Below are 23702 nucleotides of genomic sequence, written 5' to 3'. Positions count from 1 at the left end.
ATTCTGGGTAAGGGCAAATACCAATTGAGTGGTGAGTGCATAAGTGATTATTAAAATCCCAAAGGAATGGATGATTTCTACAAGTGGCCTTACATACAAATTAAAACGAGTAGGCTTTAACAACGAGCCTTGAGGTACTCCCCATTTTAAGAGGCAGCTGTCTGACGTACAGCCACCATCAAAGACCTGAAAGGTCCGGTCTTCAAGGAAGGAATTAAGCTAGGAGAGGGCTCGTCCTGAAATTCCAGCACTCTGTATTCTATCAGCAAGAATGTCATGATTTACCGTATTAAATGCTGAGGTTAGATCTAGAAGGATAATGGCTGCCGAGTCTCCTCGATCAAGCAGCCCTTTGGCTTCTTCTACCACCGCCAGAAAGGCAGTCTCTGTGCTGTGGTAGGATCGAAATTCAATTTGAGTGGAGTGCTAGATACCATGATTTTCTAGAAATTCAGATAAAATTAGATTAACATGATTTTCTAGTGCTTTACCTGTCCCAGGTAGAAGAGAAATTGGTTGATTCTAAATAAGGAGGATCCAGATTATGACTTGTTTCCATGACACAGGGTCTAATCTCACAGTTAATGAAAGGTTTGTCATTTCAAGTAAGGTGGCAAGTATATGGTCTGCTACTTTAGCTAAAATACGTGGAGGGGCTGGGTCATTAGGAGAGCTGATTATTTTAATCACAATGTCTGCAAGACTGTCTAAAATGGAGAAATCACTGAGCATGGCCAGGTTAGTAATCGGCAAGTCCTCCTTGTGACTAGGGTTTTAGTAAACTGTTGAAAATTTGTCTGGATTTTATTCAGAAAGAATCTAGCAAGGTCATTACAGCACAAGGGTGAGGATTCTGGTTGGTGATGGGGGACAGTAGAGGAGGGCTCTAATAGAGTTTTCACAATGCGAAACAATTTGACGGAGGAATTAGCAGCATAGTTAATTTTTTCCTCAAAGTATACTGGTTGTGTTTTTTTAATTTCTATGTGATTAACTATAATGGTATCTCAATATTTCTGTTTACTTATCTCCCAATAATCTCTTCTCCAGATCTTTTCTGCTTTTTTGTGTTCTTATTTAAATTTTCGGAGAATGGGATTATACCGGGTCCTCCCGGATCTGGCATTGTGGGGTAGGTCTCCCACCGAGTGGGCGCGCCACAGACATCACCCGTTACCTTAACGTGTTCGACACATGCCGCGAATCGATGGGGCCAACTAGGAATAATTTTTAGATTGGCTACTGCATCTATGGATACTACACCCCCCCAGGTGCAACCAAGTTGGTAAAATTAGGCTAAGATACCTGACTACCACTCATCATTGGTGTAGATTCACAACTTACATTAGGTCCTGAAGAATTGCCGCTAGTTCCTCCTGACTAATAGGCAAGAAACATGTCGAACATATCTTTTTGAGCGAAAGAACTGCAACATCGCTGCTGAAAAGTCGCCACACTTATTTTTAACCAGGGTGGGAGACAGGTCCATTAAATATAGTCTCCCTGATTCTCCCATTCCCTATTTTAACTCGCAAGGTTCACCTGAACGTACACTTGTTCATGCTTCTACACTCTTAGGGCCCCTCACACGCACTGCACCATATGGCAAGGAATAAAAGATCTCCGCCATAGAGCCCCTGCAAAGGGTGCCCGTCGGGTATTGAAGCGCCGACCCGACGAGGAGCATGCTCGATGATGAAGCATGACACCCAGCAGGATGGGTGTGTGAGGGCCCTCATTCCGAAAGGAAGGATTCCCCAATCCTCCTCTCGTTAGCCACTTTAGGATCCCTTGTTCCATATTTCCTTCATTACAACCACGTTCACCCTTCTTTTGCTCTCCTTTAAGGAACTGCATACTCATTTGGTTATTAAGTATACCAGGGTGCACATTTATCTTTTGCTCATCTGGTTTGAGTTTTTATGGGGATGACTTGATCAAGAGTGGATTTAATTCACTGGGAGATCTTTTCATTTGCTAGAGTCTGGTCTGAGACTAGAATAGGTCTAGAATAATTGAGGGTCTGTTTCCATGATTCAATAGGCAATCTAAAGCAGGAGCAGTATTTCCAAATGACTGGCTTAGGATTTGTAGACAGATGGGAGTTTGCGAAATAAAAGGGATCATAAAGTTGTCTGACCATGTTATAGGAGATAGATCTTGAACTTTTAGCATATTATCATTGGATAAAACAGGATCTTTCATGACGTTTCTCGTGTGTGAGTCCAAAGACCCTTTGAGCCAATTGAATGTCCAGAGGCTTAGCTACTCACCGGATCTTCCAAGTGGAGATGGGAGTCTCCTAATATGGAAATGTTTGCTCTGATACTAACTGAATTTGCAATTATTTCAAGGAGGGATTGTAGGTATTTGCCACTTGGTCCAGGAGCCCAATACAATAAGGCTCATGAGAAGCTAGTTGTAGTAGAAAAAGAGATAGCAAAAGTCAGGCTTTTGCACTCTGGAGTTGTGCAGGTTCAATAAGGCAACTAAATTCTTCTTTAAGGATAATTGCAATCCCTCTGCCCTTCTTATTATTTCGCTCTTTACGAAGGATATTCTATCCGGGGGCAGAGCTTGAAGAAGGTCAGGCCCAGATTCAGCGGGGAATCAGGTTTCTATCAAAAACACAGCTTCCTTTTTTTCGCTTCTAAAAAGGTGAAGAGTTCTAACTTATGGCACAGGAGTGATCTACAATTAATCAAGAACATATGGCAAATGACTTCCTCATTAGTATGTGATTTGGAATCACTCACCCGAAGGAGGGGAAGGTAAGAGTAGCTCCATGTAGTTTTGCCTTTAAAAAGTTCCATGGAATGGAGACAGCTATCATTAGAGGTCCTTAGTAAGGTTAAAAGTTGTAGGAGAGAGTAGTTTATTTCACTTACTTGTGGTGAACCTGGTTTCCCGGCCTCTGGACCTGTTTGGATGTGAATGGGCACATACAGGCTTGGCTTTGGTGCGCCCGCTGCATGTGTCCGCTGCGTTTCCGTACACCAGATACCATTTTATGATATAGCCCCTTAAGTAAATAATCCTCTTCCCTGGAAATATTAGCTGGATATCATCTCCCTAGAGCAGAGGTTTAAATAAATAAATAAGTGCTAGAGCCGAAGGGCATTTTCGAGATGCCACTGTGACTAGCATCGCCCACTGTCAAAACCAGAGATAACAGAGGCCTGTGTTAGTATAACCTACACACAATTTGACTCATACCAACGGGACATTTTGGTCCATTAAAGGTCAGTTTATTCTATAATGATGTACTGATGAAGGGGACTTCCTGTTTGTATTAGTTTTTTTAAGTATGCGGAACTATTAAATGCTCTACTCTGTCCAAAAATAGAAAGACTACAATGTGGTGCACTGTCATAAGGAGGTGCCTGTATCTAGAAATACGAGCCTGTGTCAATCACCGGTAAACACCGGCACAAATTAAGCACTGCCCTAGTGTGAATACAAATTCATAAGTAGGTGTGATGATTCAGGGAAAGAGCAGGAAAGTGGGAGGCAAGAACAGATATCAGCTTCGTGACCATGATGCCATTCGAGGCCTAACCAACCCTGTGTCTTTGAGAGGTTGGAAATATAGTGGCGTGAGGAGGCGGTATTGCTGGCAGTTTGGTGGTTGCTGGAAGAACGTTCCCCGCATCTTGGAACGTTCTGGAAAGGAGCTGCATTGCACATACAGCTGCTATCTTTAAAGATAAAAAGAGGACTTGTCTCGCGCAATTTCTATCCTCTTTTGTCTGTGGTCATCTTGTTTATTGAAGAATTCATTGTTCTTTTGTTGCTCTTATAGTATTCTATGGTTAAGTGCCTGCTGTTAGTTTACTTTCACTTCTCGGGCATTTTAGACAGTGAGGTTATTTATGGGCAGCATTTTCAGTGAAACCTTGACTGGGCCCATTGCGAGTTCATGTTTTTTTTCTGCTTTCGCTTTGTTCTTACCTGGCTTTCCTGCAATTAGCCTCTTCATTATTTGTGTCATTCCTTAGGTTCCCCTTAACGCTCTTTGGTGTGTTGCTGATCCTCTTCTTCTATCTCTTTCCTTTTCTGTCTGCTTTCTCCTGCAGGGTCTCATTGTGGACTTTCAGAGGCTCATGCCAGTCCTACCTTACATTCAGACCAAAGCTGGTAGGCCACCGGCATTCTACCTAAGGTGGGCTCAGAGTTTCTTTCACTCATCATTTTCCTTGTTTTGTTCTCGCCTTTTTTTCTGGAGTGTTGATTAAGGTACTCTTGGATAACTGCTAAGAGGCTTAGGGAGTTAACTGGTCTCCCATCAGTTCATGTTTGCATCTCAATTCGCGTGAGTTCAGGTCCTGACAGTAGTGCACTTGTCTTAAACCCCAGCTGGGCAAGGCAGGAAAGGTAATTAATACACTGCATAGGTTAAATCTTATATTCATGGGTTGTTCTAAGGCAACACTGTGTAGCAAAAATGATTCTGTTGATTTCAGCTGGAGTGGTGCTTTGGTTAAAGGGCGATCCAATTTATGTGGAAATGATGGGGGAGGTGTTCCTTTAGAAAGCAAATAGCATGTGGGCAGACACCCAGATGGAAGCCTTGGGATATATATATTTTTTCGCAATCAGTACAAGTCTTACTTAGTGTTATGTCCTGTATTGTTTCAGGATTTGGAAAAAAGGTAAATTGTTCCTGAAACTATTTTTGTGGGGAATGTTTAAGTTCAGTCCATTAGCAGAGGCTAAGTTGTAAGATATCTTCTTTCACAATGATGCGCCATGTGTTGTTCTCAAAACGCCTCTGTTCCCAAGTAAAATTTATTTTGCTAAAAAGTTGCCGAAACAAATGGTCAAAGAGGTTTTATTCAGGCTTTACAATGTATTATAAAACTATAATGCAGTATAATGTTTGTAGGCCTTGAACTTTGTTCCATACATACAAATGCAGAAAGGATTGAACATTTCTTGTCTATATAAAACTGCTGCGATAATACTTAGTATCTGTGATGTTGTAACCTATATATCATGTCAAATGAAATGGAACATCAATGGTTGTAATGATGATTGTTGGTTTGTGTCATTCATGTGGGAGGTCATGAGCAATACATTAGGGGCATTCTACCTGCACCGCTAATCAGAAGAAAAGGCATTTCAGAGGTAGTTTCTTTTTGGAAAGTAATCATAATGTTCCTTCAACTGAAGTTCATTTGTGGGATTTTTATGAGAGTTAGTTATGTTTTTTCATACTGAGAAGTAACTCATCCTAATACGTTATCATAAAATTATTTGATGCAAGTGAGAAACCAGGACCTGTGTACAGTGTCTTCCCACTTTTTGCCCACATTTTGACTACTAGATGCTAGTTTTCTGACTCTTATCTTACCCTGGGCTCTGCTAACCAGACCCATGATGAAAAGTACAAGGCATATATGTATAATTACAATCGGTACTGATAACATGCCTGTAGGTTCCTAGTATATTGTATGGCATGTAGGTTTAGGTTCCCAGTAGACTTAATGCACTTGAGTGTGCACTACTGTCATGCCTGCTGTTATTTTTTAAGCCAGTTGTGCTTTTGCAGGCTGTTTTTTGAAGTAGAATTATATGCAAATTTGACTTTGGAATCAAAGGTAATTCCAAATGAATAAATTACCGTATTTTTACATATGAGTCACCCCTAAGGTCTCTCCTAGGTGCCCGAGTGGAAGGGTGCCTGGTAACTATAAGCAGAAACATTATAAAAGATGTTTTATATGCCACGGTGAGCGGAAAACTGCCAATTTCCTTATTACCCATTGTAATGCTTGGCTCCATATGCTAACATATGAATACTTTAATAGAGTAAAACTATTGATGGAATGAAGCTAAAAATATAATTCCAGGACTTAAAAGAAATGTTATGATAAATCCAACAAATTGCCATTGTTAGACTTGTTTTAACAATTACAGAAAATAAGTTAATGAAACTTTGTTTCCTGTAAGTCAAAATCCAGTCTTCCAGCTGCCCTCTCCAGATTGGAGCTGATCCAAACTGTCTTAATGAGGTGTGAAGTGGCCTGCTAGAGGGTAAAGGATTTCCTGTGGGAGGAGAACTGACACTGCAGAAGCAGAAGGCAGGATGCGGAGGAGAACTAGTCTTCAAAGAGGGAATGCCACTTTAGGACAGCACAGTATCCCCCCCACATCCTGCACCCTCAGCCAAACTGGAGCCCCTGTAATTGGATTAGTGAAGGGGCTGGAAAGGGAGTGTTAGAGGATCTTAGCCATGCCAGTGGTTTGGCTTAGCCACATCTAACTCTTCAGGAGAGACTTTCTCCATTTTGTATTTTAGACGAATAGTGCTTTCTGGGACAAGAATATGCCACACTTTGGAGGAAGTTGTCATACACCTGGGTGGTTTGGTAATGAGATTCAGTACGAAGGCAGATCCTCCAGAAACCCAGTGCCCACTTAAACCATGCTGAGGAGGCATAATGAAAAGGACATGGCCTACAACGATAGTCAAAGCTCAGTACTTCCTGTCCCAGTGCCCACTGTGGTCCAGTTTCCCAACCCCAATGCCCACTAGACATGGCATTCAATTGTGTCCAGTGATTATAGTGAGGAAGGTGTGACATCAGTCTTCATGCCTCAAGGGCGCAAAGGGTATTGGGAGAAAGTTGCAGCATTTGGTAAAACCCAGTGCTGAGTGTGCCCAGTCCTTCCAGCTACAGTGGCACCCAGGCAGGGCATTTTCCTACACCTTGTATAGAGTCTCACTGCCTAAAGAGACTTCAAGGCATAACTACCAGCCATGACCAGTGACCTCTGGGTGCACCTACGGCCTTTGGTTATGTTTTTCAAATTATCGTCTTGCTCTGAAACACCAGGGCCTAGCCGAGTCTGGTTACAGGGTGTTGCTTTCAGCCATATTCTGCACCAAAGTTTATGTCATGCACTAATTGCACCAGTTTTTAGGAGGTATGGTCTTTGGCAGTGTCCAGTAAGGCGTGGTGCAGGCCATAACTGAAGACATCACCCTAACTCTGGGTCATATACCACTACATACTACTGGGCGTAGCCACTAGCAGTGGCCAGCTGTCTCTGAATAAGGGTTTGGACATCCCTCCCTTTTGTTTTACATTTTTTTCCTACAAACATTCTTATTTTATCAATGGCAGCAGTTTTGTGTATCGAGCATCTAAGAGCCTGAACCTGAAGTCCTCACCGCACACAGTATAGGGGTAAGCCAAAAGATCATTGTTAAATATTCTTACATAAATATTGTGTTCAAACTTTTATTTACGAAAACATTTACATCCAATAGGACCATATTTTTCTTAACATTACTAAGGGCACAATATTTATGTCAGATACTATTTATGATAGGTATATTCTTACACAATAAATGTAGGCTGACTTTCTAAATGAGGTATACTCCTCTAGAGTTCATCATAACCCTTTTAATGTACCCTATTTTCTAATGTATTCTTTTCAACTTTGATATTAAGCTTTCCAATTGAGTTTTGGTTTCAAAACATAATGAACTGTTTGTGAGAAAGCAGTTTATTTGTTGAAGTGAATTGAGGTCCACCACAAGTAATAAAGGCACTATCCTATTAGATCCAGTAAAAGGTTTCAATAATTTAACCTGAGCTTAACCCTTGTTAGTTATGGCAGAGAGCAGACAGGCTTACCTTAAAGAAAATATGTAAAGTATTTAGTAATACCAAAACAGTTACAATGTCAAAAACAAAAACAATAAAAATCCGACTCTAACTTATATAAAAGTATAGAAAAAAGTGCAATGAGCAAAATGACACCTAAATGATAAACATCCAATAAAGGGACCTAGAGATATGAATTTTAAAACATTTGAGTAACAATTGTGGCAAAAAGCTTAAAGTGACAATAGTGGTAAATGGTCAAGGAAGATCGGGACCTAGGCGTGATTTCAGGCCAACGTCGAAGGAGTACGGGTCGGATGCATAAACCATGTTCTTCCCGGTTAGAGGTTTCACCCTGGAACGAAGTCTTTTTTTCTGGAAGTCAAAATCCTATAGTGGGTCAAGCCAGTAAGCTGTATACAAGGAGAGCTCCACAATATTGTAGAGGTGTTGTACGAGGCTCCGGTGGGACCGTTTGGTTTAGCCTGAGAAAATATTACTTTTGTGCCTATGGATGTCTTCTCACCAGTTGAATACTTTTAGTGACTTTACCCAGTCAAGATTTGTGCCTTTGGAATTAGTCTCTTTTTCAGAACTTGAAATCTTCCAGTGGGGCAAGTCTGTGGGTTGTATCCAATGAGGGATCCACAAGGCCTGACAGCTTCTCATTGAGGTCCTGCTGAAACGGATTTGTTCCACAGAGAAGCTCTGAGTGGGAGGTACATGTTTCTTCAGCAGCGAAGTCCCAGGTTTTCAGGCTGGGTAGGTGAAATCCTACTAGACAAAGCCAAGGGACCAGGACCTTAGGAGCACCTCTTGGGAGTCAAGACTCATTTCATCCGAAGCCACCAGCAGGGTCCAAGTCAGCTTGTTGTGTTCCTCTATCCACACAGGAGATCAGCCAACTGACCCTTGGAGTCCACTTCCTTGTCCTGGGTACAAATGGGAGCACGTCCAGTGCTTTAGGTTTCAAACAGTTGGTGCGGTCCTTCTTCTCTTTTCCACAAGTCCAGAGTGTCCTAAAGAATGTGTCTTGAGTGCCACATTTATGCCTGGCACGAACGTCTGGGTGTGTATGACTCTTGCGCCCTGTAGAAAGCCGCCTCCCTGTACAGTGTACTAAAATGAAGTACACTATGTAGAGAGGGCGAGCGATCCTCAAAAGGCAGGTAGTGGCAAAAGTAGATAATACTAACTCTCTTTCTGTGGTAGTGTGGGAGAGCAGTTAGGCTTATCAGAGGGTAGTTTTAAGCATTTGTTGTACTCACAAAGACAATAAATGTGACACACACTCAAGAAGAAATCCAAGACCAATTTGTAACAAATAAAATCGATTTTTATATAATTTTTAAGACCATAAACACACTTGTAAGGTAAGTACTTTCAGAGGTATAATTTTTTCAAAGTTTGGCAAGTATATCACTTTTGTGCGCTATATTGCATCGTAGGAAACAATGGAGAAGTTCACCTTCTCCTTTTAGGTTCATGTCGAGACCAGGTCCAGCAGGAGAAGTTTGGGAGTGTCCCAGATCAACCAGGAGCTGAAGAGCTGAATTCTGGGAAGTTGGTGCGCAAACATGAAGGGGGCCACCTGAAAAAGCACTGTACAGAGAGACTTGCAGGTTAGTCACTTGGTTCTCCTTAGAGGGAGGAAGTCAAAAAGGCCTGGCAACCATGGGAGCAGAGCTGGTTGGATGGTGCTGGGGCCGCTGGGGCCGTGTGCAGAGTTAACAGGTCAGCTTTGTGGTCAGGAGCAGGCAATGGGGAGAGGTGATCTCAGGACAGTTGGGCTACTCAGGAAGAAGTGGGTCTTGGGTGGCTTGATGTACCTCAGTAGGTGTTTGCTTTTGGTCCTTCGGGAGTCCGGAGTGGACACTTTTCTTAGTGTTTGCCATTGGGGGTCTGGTACCCCAGGTATTGGTACGCTGCAGGTCCAGTAGGTTCTGGCGCCTCCTAACAGGGTGGGGAGGCAGATCTGTCCCTCCTGAGCTGTTGTACCTTTTGTCACTTCAGTGCGGCCTCAAGGTCGTCAGGGAACACCACGTTGACAAACCAGACTTCCCAGGATCGGTGCCTGCGGTGTGGAGGGGAGTGATAACTTCACTCGAAGGGAGCTGCAGGTTTTAGGATGACACAGCAGCAGCAATTGTCGAGTCCTAGGCAGGAACATCTTAAGGATTTTGGGGCCTTGGGCCAAACATACTTTGGAGCCCCTCTTGAGGACAGCTTGGAATTTATGATCCAAAATCAGCTCGTTCATGCCCAGTTGGCATGGTCACTGATATTGTAAAGGCACACTTGTCCAAATTCTAAATGTATTTACATCTAATATTCAGGGATAGTGGTGTGTGTTTTCAAGATTGTAACATTACAGCAGCTTATTAATAGGTTAAGGATGTTGCATGAAACACAAACACATTTCTGTGCAAAATATCTGTAATAGACTCCACACCCACATAAAAAATGAAGGAAAACAGTATTTAAAATTATCTGTTTAGGAATTATTAATGGTAATCAGGGAAAGACTCTGCAGAATAGAGCTGGCTCTATCGGGGGGACCCCTGAAAGGTTGGGGCCCTGGGCCAGAGCCCACTTTCCCCATGCCTTAAAACGTCTCTGGTCCTGGGAGCAGCAGGGAGGAATTGGCGCCTTTTCCTTCTGCAGCAGGGCTTTAGTTCTGGTGCAGGGGGTCTTCTTTGTCTTGGTCTTCTCTTATCCATCAAATCTGATGTTCAGACCTCGGGGTGCCACCTAAATGCTGAATTTAGGGGTGTTACAAGGGAAGACAGTTAGTAGCTTATCGGCTACTTACCTTTAGGGTTTCTACATCCTCTAGTGACCACTTCCTGTGGGAAGAAGCACTACCCTAGCCCTGATTGGATGTTTTCTCACCCTAGGGGTGGTGCAGGAAGAAGGAGGACCCGGCTCCTTATCTAACTCATTTTTCAGCCTTTCCTCCCCAAAAAAGTAGAGCAGGGAAGGGGACTTGACCTCCCCCACTATTTAGAGGTTCCTGGGTGGAATTTTAAAGACAGCATTGCCTTTGAAGCTTACCACCCAGGAAAGCCTTATTGTCCTGCAGGAGGTGTGAAACACTTCCGTCCAGAGCAGGCTTTGTATCTATCCTCTGAGAGTGCTGGCTCTCACCCCATGAGGTCAGAAACATGTCTGGTAGTGGCAGGCTGGCAAAAACAAGTCAGGAACCACACCAGTGCTTGATAGGTGTTCAGGGGCCTCTCTAAAATGGTCTGTTGTGTGAATTTATTATTAAATCCAGCACTGGCACCAGTGATGATTTACTAAGATGAGATGATTGGTCCAAAAACCAAAGAAATCAGTGAATCCTTTATGGAGGTAGGAAACTTGTGTTGACAAGTATCCAGCCCATGTAATCTTTATGGCTTGCATGGGCACTAACAATATCTCAAAATAGACTGGGCATTGTAGGGGCATATCTGATCATTCTGATATGCCCACATATAGGATATAGTGCACGCTGCCTTATGGCTATCAGCCTGCAGTAGAGGTGACTTACCTTTATCCCATGCAGTGTATAGAGGACATGGCACTCAAGGCTGTGTGCCATATCAACTCTTCACATTTCTCTGCACCAAGACATTTACCTGCAATTGCAGAGTGCACAGCCTTGGTGAGGGGAGCTTGGGGTGGCACATTCAGTGCTGTTGCCCCAGAGGACCCTTTTCAGTACCCATGCCCTATGTACCAGGAGAACCATTTATTAGGGACTTACAGAGGTAACTAAAGTTGTGCCAATTGTGGTACAGTTTTGGGAAAGAGATCTGGCACTGTGAACCTGGTTAGCAGGGACCCAGAGCAATTACAGTTCAAAATTACATTAGACATCAGGCAAAAATGGGGGGCTAACATGTCAAAAGAGACACTTTCCTACACCCCCTCCCTGACCAATAGGGTCAAAGTTTCCATGAGAAACCATACTCACTTTTGCAGCTGATCCTGTATGCTCTACTGCTTACAATACCAAATGGCCTATCCCTCACTAAATCCAAGATAGAGAATCCCTTCTTCCTTTTCGCTGAGCCTGTGTGACCACCCAGAGGCGTGGCCAGGGTAATTAGCAGCGCCTCCAAAGCGGTTCTGAGGGCAGCCCCCCCCCCCACTGGGTGTGGTGCATGTCCGACTGCTAGGTCAAAGGAAGGGGCCATCTGTCTCCTGCTTGTGACTAGAAAATAAAGTTCCTGGGCACAGCCCAACTGGTCTTCCTGCCAGGGGAACAAAAACATATCCCCACACCTATGCCATTGTCTTAGCTCTGGCAGCAATTTTGACACCTTATTGCAGCGTGACAGTTGGACACCTATGCAAATTAGTCTCCAAGAGCTTCAGGTAGGGAAAAGGTAACTTTCTATCACTCCCTTTACCTTAGTATTTATGAAGAATATGACTTCATCATTAAGTTGGCGGTATCCCCGCCAACTTTTTGCCTTCACCCCTTCTGGTGTTCTGTATTTGGTTTTGTTGGCTTTAGAACTCTATGCACTTCACCACTCCTATCCAGTGTGAAGGTACTTCTGCTGTCTCTCTAAAATATGCTAAAATTGGCCTACACCAGATCGGTACACCTAATTTTCTTTCAGGTCCCTGGTAAATGGTACTACATGTACCCCGGGCTTGTAAATTAAGTTCTAATAGTGGACTTGCAACACTTATCGTGCCATCCACTAAAATAGCATTTTGAAACATGTCTCAGGCCTCCCGGCAGCCTGCGGCAGTGGTGCAGTTTTAAACTGCCATTTTTATCTGCAAAAATAAACCATTTATCAGGCCTAAACTTTCCTTTTAAATACGGATGTCATCTCAAAGGTAGGCCCTAAAGGTTCATTATGCATAGTCTATTTTATTTAAAAAGAAGGAAGCATGAGTTTACATTTTACATGTACATATCCAGGTAGTAAAAAATGTCAAAAGTTGTTTTCACTACGGTAAGGCCTATCTCCCATTGGCTAACACTGGGTTACCTTATTATATTTAATAAGTGCTAACTTTGGATTGGGAGTTGTTAGAGATATCATATTAAGACTCAAATAAAATGTAATTTAAAATCCTCTTTAATGATAAAGTTGGAATTTTACGTCACAATTCTGAAAATGTAACTTTTAGAAAGTTGGCATTTTCATGTCCTAACCATTGTGTGCCTCTGCCAGTGTCCTGAGTCACGTGACTGTGAAAGGCTCTGCTGTTAAGGTCTGTGTATTCCTCCTAGACAGTGACACAAATGGGGGTTGGGTGTAGGGAGGATAGGCCATCCTGTCAGGATGGCTGGGGTGCAACTGTTCTCTGCCCCACTTCAAAGGGCTTACCTAAACATAACAACATAGCACACATAAAGGAACCCGACACTAGCGTTTTTACTAACCCTTTTCAGAATTTCAGATGGTGCTCTTGTGAGACATATTTGTTCCTCTATCCTTGCTATCTTGTGATGAATAGTTATTAAAGACATGTCTGTTAAAAAATGTGCTATTATTAACAATGTAGATTTGCATCAATTATTTCTATATTCAGTCAAGACACTAATATCAGCTGTGGTGTGCCAGATTGCTGGAGAGGACATCTCATGCGCTTAGACCAGCAATACTATCTCATCAGTGAATAGCATGCCCTCATATTTATTTCTGAAAAGAGAGATGCCAGTATATAATGGACTGCTTCTCCAAGATATGATTTTGCCTTCTTTGTAACTCGTTCTATTCTAACACATTTTGATCTTATCCCATTAGGTACAATTTTGGCATGTGACCTGCATAAAATTATTATGGATGTGTTTTTCCACCTTTAAAATGACAAGAAATCGGAAAGATTTGACTCAGAGGATGCATTGTTCAAAAACCCTCTGGCAGATTTCCTTTTGCTTTGTATATACTGTTACCGTTTACCAATTCAAAGGAACTACCAAAAATTGTATTGACTTTCGTCTCATTCGTGTCATTCTCATTTAAAATCTAGGTTGTATAACTAAATAAATAAAATATATATATTATATATTCACTGAAAAAAAACAAAGGTTACAGGGACGTTATATTTAGGCTCAGATTTCACTAGTACAAAACCAGGAAAACTTCAACAGTTACGGGACCAGGGCAGGGAGACCGGAAATTTCAGACACCTCTGTGGAGGGAAAACTTCAGAAGTTGTTTCCACTTCAAAGCTGGCATCAGGGTATACATGTAGGACCTTCAGATCCACTCTTCAGTACACTTCTAGACCTGTGGAATGACTCTCCGAGGACTTCCCTACTGCCTGTGGACTCCTGTGTACTTTAGAGGACTGCCCCACTGCACTAAGCAGACTTTCTTGATGCCTGGAGCATGTCCTGTGCCCTCAGAGGACTGTCATGCTGCTTGTGACCTGCACTTCTGTTTTCACCCATGACTTCCACAGTGACTGCAAGGGATAGTTAGCTGGCCTCCTGATCAAAGCCACGAGGGCCAAAAAGGCTCCAACCATCTTGAACCCACAGTTGGACCCCGCCTGAGTGAGTCCTCACCCTCCAAGGGATGTCCCTCCAGTTCTGGACTCTTGGAAGTGGTGCTGAAGCCCAAATCCAAAATTTAGAACATAGAAAAATTTCAGACAGAATTTACTCTGAGAACCAAGAGGAGACTGGGACATATGTGCTTGCTGATCAACCCAAGGTGCAAGGAGCCTTGCCACGCTGAATTTTACCTTCTCAGACATTTTCTTACAAAATTTCTTCAAGGTCCAAGGTACTTGGCCCAGTAAAATGAGTGTATCTGACTATCGCTCCATCACGGTTGGCTACAACTTTCAACTTTGCCCCAGTCTCAAGTGGCTAGATGGCCACGATTGACGCTTTGGTCATTTAAGCACTATTTTTCACTTAAAATTATACATAACTCCTGTTCTCCTGATTGGAGTTTTGTCGTTTTGCTGTCAAATAAGTGATGAACAATTACGCTATTTTTCTAAATTGGCGTGGGAATTTTCTTGAGTTGTATTTTCACTTTATTGCTGTTAAAGTATTGCACAAATACTTAACACATTGCCTCTAAGTTAAGCCTGAGCTCTTTTATGCCAAGCTACCAAGGGTTAAGTACAGGTTAATTTAGTGACTTTTCATGATTCACCCCGACAAGGATTGTGGCTGATGCTTGAAACTGGCTTTCACTCCCCACACCAACAACCCAATTTCTCACAGTACTTTATTCCATATGTAAACAATTATTAAGTAATAAGCAAAGCCATTACCAGGTTTCCCTGTGGTGTCAGTAAAATACCACTGACACAGAGGGGCAGATTTATGTTGCACTTGCGCCACTTTTGCGCCGCCGTTGCGTCACTTTTGTGACGCAGCAGCGGCGCAAATCCTGCGCCATGGTGCGGGGTATTTACAACGTGACGCATCTGGGAGATGCGTCACGTTGTAAAGCCCTGCGCCACATGTAGGCGTTCCAGGGCAGGTGGGGGCGTTCACTCAGTCACTTTTAGGCCCATGCTGCGTCCAAACCCTGCGCCTGCTTGAAGCAGGCGTAAGGATTGACGCAGCATTGTACAGATAGGGCCCCCCAGAACATTGCTGGAGCTGCGTCGCGCTTGCGACGCAACTCCAGCAATGCGCCACTTTCACGGCACAGATGCGTCACGCATCTGTGCCGTTTTTGCCCCATGGTGCGCCGCATTATAAATGCAGCGCATCCATGGTGGGGCAGCTGTGGCGCATAATAATTGGCGCATCCCTGCTGATATGCAGGGATGCGCCAGTTAACATAAATCTGCCCCAGAGTCTGTAATGAGATCTAGGAATGGGCTGTGGCACTACACTTTTTGCTACTGACTTCGTGGATGTTTAAAGTTTTAGACCATAACTAGTTGACCCTGAGGAGTCAACAACAGGCATACAATATTACAGGCAATCACTGCCCATGTGGAGACGCAACAGTAAAATATCTGGTACTACACCACTTTTTACTCGAGAAATAGTAACTGCAGAGGATTTTTCCCCTTCCTGCCATGTGTAGCAAACTGGGCTTCTTTCCAGATGCCCCCTCACGTTTTGCCCCCATTTGAGCTGCTAGATGCTGTGTTTTCACTCTGACAGTGCACTGGGACCTACCAACCAGACTCCAGTGCCAGTGCTCTTTCCCCACAGTAATGTGAATTGGTATACCCAATTGGCAAGGTACTTTGTCACCTCTAGAAGGCCCTAATATATGATACCTGTGGTACCCAGGGCAAGGGTGGTAAAGGAGTCACCAGGGCTGCTGCACTGTATTGTGCCATCCTGTGTGACCCAAGTAAAAGTGTGCCTGCAGGTCTGCCATTGCAGTCTGAACAAGCAGCCTGTCTGCTGAGAAAGACCCTGCACACACCACATGCTGCAGGGTCATGGTTACTTCCTTAATGTATGTAAGTCACCTTTAAGGTTGGCCTCTATAGCCCAGGAGGCAGGGTGCATTATATTAGAGGTGTGAATATATATGTCCAGACATATATATCCCTACAGCAACCCTGTAAAGCAAAGTTTACTGTAAGTAACAGGCAGTCCAAAGGGATAACATGGGCTGGCTACTGAGCAAACTTGAGATAGCCAGCTCCATTACGGTATTAGGAATTGTGTCATGTTTGGCCTCAAACTCCGTGTTTTTTCACCCCTGACATGATTCTTGTGTCAAGGGTGAGCTGGCATGCACAGGGTTGACACCCGGAGTGGGTGCCCCTAAGATACAGAGGCCCAGTGCCTTGGCGGGATTGCCAGAGCTGTCTGGTGCTAAGACAGGAGTCTGCCCTCCTGCTGTTCATTCTCCATCTATAGTTATATAAAAATACACTATTTTTATGAATTGGTGTCTGATTTCTTTCGAGCCATCCAGGCCAAAACCTTCCTTTTTAATCCATATAACTCACCCGTAGAATAGGGCCTGGACAGGCCATGGGGCAGGGTGCAGTGTATTTAAAAAGTTAGACATGCACTGGCAGCCAAAAACTCCTAATTTTGTTTTTCACTACAGTGAGGCCTACCTCTTCATGTCGTATGGCTTGTACTTTCTGAAGTAAAATTGTGCATTTGGTGGACAACATAAACGCTGGACTGGTGCGAGAAAGATTTTGAGCACCCCTCTGAATATGTTGGCCTATAATACTGCTAGCACATAGTGCACCATCTGTATCCCTAACCGTATAGGTTAACAAATGGTTGTGCATCCTAAGAACATGACAACCCTGACCCCCCAAGGAAATAGTGGTAACAGATCTAGAAGCCTTTTGCTCAGCCACTTATGTTTACCCAAGGAGATACACAAGAAATATACAGTGGAGCATTTCAATATTTATTAAAGCATTGTGATTCTTGAGTAAAATATTTGCCCTGCTAAGATTAATAGAAGGAAACATAATAATGTGATCAGCATTACAGAAATGGTGAAAAAGATGAACAATTCAACCATTTTCTTTTTGTCAAAACTGTCTTTATTATCTTTTCGAGCAGGCATAAATCATAGTAAATCATATAGTACAATTCCTTTGTCGGATAAAGCAGCAAATGAGAGATACATGGTTTCACAATAGATGGAACTGACCAATTTCAAATAACATACAAATCGCCTGGAGTATGCACAAAAGAAAATACAACAAACCCTCAATCCCAGAAACCCCCCCTCACCAAACCTAAACCCCGAACCAGCTACAGTACATGGGGACATCTATAATGATACAAGAAGGTTCTTCGTCTCCAAATTGGGGTACCTCTAGAAAACACCAGGGCATCGCAACCCACAACCCTATTCACCCTGAGAAACATATGGCAATACCCAGTTAAAATTAAAAAAGATGTTAGGTTCCTGTTCGGGTAGGGCAGTCACATAAGGGTAGACCCACTGAGAGGTAATGTACACGAGCACCCCAAATAAAGTCGAAATTTTTATAGGTATCTGATAACACATCTGTCATGCGCTCCATTGTAACTGCTCTCCATATTCTAGTATGCCATTGGGTCAGTAAGGGTGCCTCCATACGTTTCCATGTGGCTGCCACCGCCATCTTTGCAGCACCCAAACAAAGCCACATCACTGTCATATCCCCAATGGTTTGAAATTTCAATAAATCACTTTTCAACCCCAAGATTAGAAACCCAGGATCAGCAGGAACAAGGTACCCTAGAATATCCATGAGCTGACCAAGAATTTTAGCCCATAAGGGTTGAATTCGCTTGCAATCCTACCAGCTATGTTTAAAATCACCTAACATGTCACACACTCACCAGAATAGGTCAGATGTATGTGGAAAGATCTATTTTGTGTTTAGTTGGGTAGAGGTACCAATCAAACAAAAGTTTATAATGTGCCTCCCTTATGCCTGCTGAGTGATTAAACCTAGAAATATCTTGCCATAGCGTATACCAACTAGCCTCTGAGATGATGTTGCCCAATGTTTGGTCCCAGAGTTCCATGTGCCATGGCTGAGGTGTAAGCAGAGAGTCTAGTAAGAGTGCATAAAAAAAATAGATACATCCCTTAGTGCTGCTCCCCCTCCGATCAAATTGCTCTATAGAAGTAGGGCTTTTAGTGGCTGCCTCTCTCACAGCCACTTGGAGCACCCAGTGTGCTAGTTGATTTTAACAAAAGTTTTCCATAGCTGGGAAGTGAAAATCCCATCGACAGTTTACAAGAGGCAGAATATCTCAATTATGAAATAAATCGGTTATCGTCAGGCAACCGCCCACCATCCACGCCACAAAACGGCCTAATTGTAGTTCTGGAGTGAAGGGGGTAGGGAATTGAACAGGTGTAAGAGGAGAAGGAAAAAGGTGTCCAAATTGCCTGCCTGTTCACTTCATCCCACACTTTAAGTATAGTCTTGGCCAGTCAGCCCTGGGCTTCCACAACTAGTCCCAGAAATATTTCCACACCACTGCACCTATCCATATGGAGCCAATGTTTATCACTCAATAATCACCCTCAATTGAGCCGCTTTATAATAAAGATTGAAGTCGAGAAGGGTCAGACCGCCGGAGGACCTGGGTAGGCGCAGCAGTTTATAAGGTAGACATGCCCAGCAATTTTGCCACACAAACTGGACCACCAGTGATCACAGTGCAGGGAAATAGCTATGTTCGAGCTCAATAGTCCTTGAAATAGATATAGTAACTTGGGCAATCCTGTCATTTTAACAGCATGATTTCCCCCCAGCCAAGAAGGGTACACAGGTGTCCATCTGTGAAAATCAGTCTTCAATTGTTGCAACAATGGGGGGTAATTAGCGTAAAAAAGATCTGAACTATTGGGAGTTATCTTATTACCCAGGTACGTGATGTTCTTCTTATCCCATTGGAATGGTGTGCTTATCCTTATCACTTCCACCTCGGATAAGGATAGAGCCAAGTTCAGTAAAAATAATTTGGTTAAATTGACACAAAACCCCGCCACTTGTCCAAATCTGTCCAGCTCCACTAGGAGTACTGCCAGTGAGTCGCAGGGTGATGTCCAGGATAAGAGAACATCATCAGCAAAGAAAAATACCTTTTGATCACAGAACCAAAGCATATGCCCTTAACTTCCGGAGCCGCATGACTTCATTGCTGATAGTGGTTCCATGCTTAAAGGAAATAACGAGGGTGACAAAGGGCATCCTTGTCTTGTCCCTCTTTCTAATTGAAAAAGTTCTGCACTCACCCCATTCCCCAATACTCTGGCTCAAGGTACCATATAGTTGGCTCTGACCATAGTGATACACTGTTCGCAAAAAATAAATTTGCGGAGTGGGAAATAAGAAAGAACAATCAACCTGGTCAAAAGCTTTCTCGGCATCCAAAGCCAACAAGACTGCTGGTATCAATTTCTTAGTAGCTTTCCTGACCAGATGGATACATCTCTGGGGGTATCATGTGTTTGCCTACCTTTAATGAATCTGGATTAATCCTGGTGAATCAGATCAGGGAGTAGGTCATCTATACTAGTAGCTAGTATCTTTGAATACAATTTGGCATCTAGGTTTAAAAGTACCATGGGGTGATAGGAACCACATACCTAGTCTTTGCCTTGTTTTGGTATAAGGGAGATGAGGGCCTCACCCATCGGGGGTTGACTGCACCAGACAGAGCCATAGAATTGAACAAAGTCACCAGATGAGGAACGAGCTCCAAACAAAACGTCTAATAAAACTGCACTGTAAGCCCATCAGGCCCAGGTGTACTATTTGATTTTAGGCCTTTAATTGCTTCCCAAACCTCCTCATCCGTAATAGGACCTCCCAAGACTTCATTCTGTGCATCTCTTATCTGATTTAATTGGGCCTGCTTGCTTGATTCCTGTCTAGAGAAGAGAGTTTTGTAGAAATGACCAAAAGCATGGACCTTCTCAGTATCTGAAGTTGTGACCCCTCCTGTCTCTCTTTTAATATTTCCTATGTACTCCTTCTCCCTCTTAATGCTCAACTGCTTTGCTAAATGAGAGCCCACTTTACCACCTTGTTCATAGGTTGTATGTTGGAGTCTCAAAAGAGTAAGTTCTGCCCAACTGCTATAAATTGCATTAAGTTTCCCCCTAAGATCTGTCACCTGTCTCTGGAGATAAAGGGTTGGACTCTCCTTGTGCAATTGCTCTGCAGACTGGAGCTCCTCTTCCAATGCCTGTCTCTCCTTAGTCCTTTATTTATTCAATGACGAGTTCAAGGCTATGCATTGCCCCCTAAGCACTGTCTTAAAGGTGTCCCAATTTTTAGAGGGGGAGCTATCCTGTGGGTCATTTGTATGAAAATACTCCCTAATTGTTTTCCGCAGGTGATCACGTAAGGGCATTTCCTGCACAAGAGATCTAGGGAAGAACTACCTGCGATATCTAGGTGAGGGGGCCAGCCAGTCAAGAACCAGGGCTACTGGGGCATGGCCTGATAGCGCAATGGGGTGTTAAGCAACCAACCGTAGAGTCTGAACCAAGACACTACTTATGAATATGTATTCAAGTTGGGAATAACTTCTGTAGGAATGAGAAAAGAGTATAGTACCGGTCAGTCAGATGTAACATTTGCCATGCGTCTTGTAACCCTAACTCCCCAAATGGCTGTTTTAATGTATTGGTAAAACTCCCCATGGTGGACCTATGAGGGTGTGTGCTGCCCATTCCCAAATCCCATGTAAGATTAAAGTCCCCCATGAGAATAATGTCTCCTTCAGCAAAAGAACCCAGCACGCTTAGGAAAGTCTGTAGACATGTAGCCTGGTTAGTGTTGAGTGCATACAGTGATGCAAATGTACACTTACGTCCATGTAGGTTGCCCTTCATCAAAACCATTCTCCCCTCTCCGTCAGTTTTACAGCCCTCATGTTGGAATTGCAACGTGGACTGAAAGAAAAGTGTACCCCATTCCGCTTAGATGTCGCAGAGGACTGATACCTGAGGGGATAATTCTTGTGCTGCAATCTATGCTCCTAGGAGCTCTTGATATGGGTTTCTTGCAGGGCAACCACATCATGCTTCGGGTCCAACACATATTTCCACATTTTCTATCTTTTAGTGGGGGAATTTAGGCCCCTCACACTCCAGGTAAGGGTGGTGATCACCATGACCAATTACAAGAGATGTTCTTCCTCAATGACCTCTGCCCCGTCACCCCTCTCACCACGTCTTGCCACCCGAACCCCTTCCAAGTGCTAAAACCATATCTCTCCCAATCCCTTTCACCCATAACTCTTAGTGAAAGAAATGAGTCACGTGTACCAAATAACCTACACAATTCAAAGCAAATAACCTGAACAAATTAAAAAGTGCTTTGTCTCAAATATAACATTAAAACAAGGTATTACCTCATCTCCATGGTAATGGTTATAACCCACTAAGGAAACCCAAAAATAAATGGCACAAGTTAATTTAAGGCTCAGCATGACACACTAAGGAGGATCAAGGGTATGCCCCAATCGCCGGCAGCCATCCCCGTCCACTCTCCAATGTCACAGACATGCCAATCCTCAGCTCAAAAGCAAATCCAGGGGAACCCCAAGGTTATCTGCAATACAGGAAATAGCTCCCAGGTCTACACTGAGGACCAACCCATCCCAGGTCTGGCATCCCCCTTGTCCCAGGACAAAACGATCAGTAAAGACTCCCCCATGTCAGAATTTCTTCTGAGCTTAAGGATGACCCTAGGTAAGCCATTGTCTTTGTGCTCTCTGCACCATGGGTGAACCCCCAGTATCCCCCTCAGATGTCTGCTCTAAGGCTGTTGTCAAACCTAAGAGCTGAATTGCCTCCTGGAGATACGTGACATGATGTGGCTTATTCTCTTACATTTTCTCTCTATGACCTGTTTTCAACGTGCTCACACTTCAGGATGGATGCCTGCTGCTGCGTACTAAGGAGGGCCATCGAGTCCTCGAACTGGCCCACCCAGCATGCCATCTCTTAAAGTTTAGTTTCAAGATCAAAGGTTATAGACCCCACCGAATGACATCTTGGTGAAGGATCGTCAGGCGACTATTGATAACTGATCTAAGATTCTAAAGGGGAGAGGCCATATCTGCCTTCAGCTCCTCATGTAGTTTTTGTTTACAGACTCAGGAGGAGGCCTCCTCTTGTGGCGAAAGGCCCCACATCATGGGCACTACACAAGACCACAGTCTGTCGGCCCCCGAGCCACTCCACCCTCAGTCTCCTTCCACTGTTGTGCCCGCCGTTGCTCCACCAAGGCAGCTCTGAACCCTCAGCTGCAGAGGCTGCTTCTATGCCGCCATCTTAAAGTCAGTCATAAGGTGGCGGCCGGTCTCCGCAACCCTGCTCATCCCCGTCAGTCGCTGGCTCCTTATCAAGATCCTCACCGTGCTCCGTGCTGTAGCTTATGGCCTCCGAGTCATCATCCGCAGGATTCCATAACATGTGGAGATGAGAAGAACAGATGGGCGATTCCTGCCAGAGTTCATACACAATAGCACATGACCTAATTTTTCTAAAATGCGACTTAAACCTGTCAGGTGGTTTCACCCAAGCGCCACCAGAAACAGGTAATATTTTTCGAAAATGTGATATGTTTATGTCTTTGAAATGTATTTAGGGTCCTAGGAAAAATCAGAATCTAAGAGTTCAGTGTTGCGTTTTCAATATAATACTTCTGTGTTTATTATGTGTCAAAAATACCGGTGAAACAAAAAGGAAACAGCTGACACGTGTTTTGCCCTTATTGCCCGTAAGCCAAGGGCTTTCTCAAGGCTCAGACTGCAATTACTTAGCAATCTTATTTGACACTGGATCTCCATATTAGTGATTTTTTACCCAATCTGAATTTCAGATTATTGCAGAGGGTCCTACAATTTACATACACATTGGAACGGAATGTGTTCGAGATCTTATTTCATCCACATATTTTTCTACTGCTTGAAGATACATTGGTTATTGAAAGATCATATCCAAGTGAGTGGCCTTCTATTTATAGGACTGAAGTGTAAAATGTTCTGTGTGAATATCGGATTTCTGAGGGTTTTAATTTTTTACTATAATTGAGAAACCTGTCACAAATTGATTGCAATATGCGAATATATTGTTGATAAATGAATATGGTTAATAGGAAGACAGACCAGTTTTCTCTTTCCTTGCTCTTTTCTAGAATGTATATGGGCTGGGAGTTTTGAGTGTGAGGTTTATAAATATTGTGATTGTGTGGTGATTTTTGTATTTTTGTAAATACTTTTAAACATATAAGATGTAGAGGATTATTTGTATATTTTTTTATTTCACAAACCTGATAAAGTCCTGTTGGACGAAATGCATTGGTTTATAAAAATGACTTCAATACAGTGGATTTAAATACAGATGAACAAGACTCCTTGATGAATAGAATGCAATGGATTATTGCATCTTCTTGTACTTACAATGACGTAATCCACCTATAAAAATTATGCTCCTTTTCACTTTTGTTTAAAATTGTTTGTGCTATTAGTGACTTCAAAGTAGTGGGGTCATGAGAAGTGGAGCATTGAGGGTCTATATATTGAGTAGAAATGTATACTAGTGCCACATTGGATGGTCCACACTGCTTGCATTTAAGTTTTGAATTTAAAATCTGTTGCCGGCACTCCTGCCCTTTCTCAGGACACCACACTACGGA

At 43.2% G+C, this 23702-nt stretch overlaps 1 long non-coding RNA gene across 1 annotated transcript in view; it reads left to right on the top strand.

Moving 5' to 3' along the window:
• Nucleotides 1-23702, top strand: part of LOC146862931 (uncharacterized) — a 320288-nt gene that overhangs the window by 176801 nt on the left and 119785 nt on the right. Inside the window, exon 2 of the long non-coding RNA XR_014978531.1 lies at nucleotides 22887-23008. This is a non-coding gene — a long non-coding RNA (uncharacterized LOC146862931). The remainder of the gene's footprint in view (nucleotides 1-22886; nucleotides 23009-23702) is intronic.

The sequence above is a fragment of the Triturus cristatus genome, chromosome 2_2, assembly GCF_964204655.1.
Source record: "Triturus cristatus chromosome 2_2, aTriCri1.1, whole genome shotgun sequence".
NCBI classification, from domain to species: Eukaryota; Metazoa; Chordata; class Amphibia; order Caudata; family Salamandridae; genus Triturus; species Triturus cristatus.
This window is presented reverse-complemented; position numbering and strand designations above follow the sequence as displayed.